The sequence below is a fragment of the Trachemys scripta genome, unplaced genomic scaffold, assembly GCF_013100865.1.
Source record: "Trachemys scripta elegans isolate TJP31775 unplaced genomic scaffold, CAS_Tse_1.0 scaffold_57, whole genome shotgun sequence".
NCBI classification, from domain to species: Eukaryota; Metazoa; Chordata; order Testudines; family Emydidae; genus Trachemys; species Trachemys scripta.
In genome coordinates, this window is record NW_023260543.1 from 1409 (window position 1) to 2075 (window position 667).

Genomic DNA, 667 nt, shown 5'->3' on the forward strand with positions numbered 1-667 from the left:
GCAGGAGGAAAAACAGGGAGTGAGGTGCACAGATTTCTTTGGTGCCATGAGCACGCAGACATGCAGCAGACATGGGGTCCGGGGCATGGATTCTTTAGTTGCACCGATGAGCAAAGTTAACCGGGTCTCTTTAGGACCAGGAACGGCAAGGGTTAGGGGGCCAGAGACCTAGGGTAGCCCCAAAGCGCAGCAGTTTGCAGGTATCTGCCATTCTGGAGAGTAGCCTCCCCTCTCTCTCCGAGGAATTTTGTGCATTACTTCTTGCTTAGTATTGGACCGGCCGGGAGGCAGAAAGCAATTGCAAAGTGACTGTCTTTAGGACCGGGGGAGGCGAGACCGGTGCAGAGGGGGGTGTCATCCTGCAGACAGGGAAGGAACAGCGCAAGGAGGCAGAGATGGGCCGCATTTCTGCGTGGGTTTGCACGGCTCAAACCGCAAACCAAAATGGCTGTAGCTAGGACCGGGGAAGGTGGGAAATGCAACCCACGGGGGGCTGGCTAGTAGGTAGGACGGGACTGCCAAGGGGGACTTGCCTCTCTTTGTGCATTCGGGCTTGGAGAAAAATACCGAGCGGGGCTTGAGTCGCGTATGTTGCCACACAAGCCAAGCAACGTGGCTCGGGGGGGGGGGGGGGGGGGAATTGTGACGGGGGGGCGCTTTGTCAAAA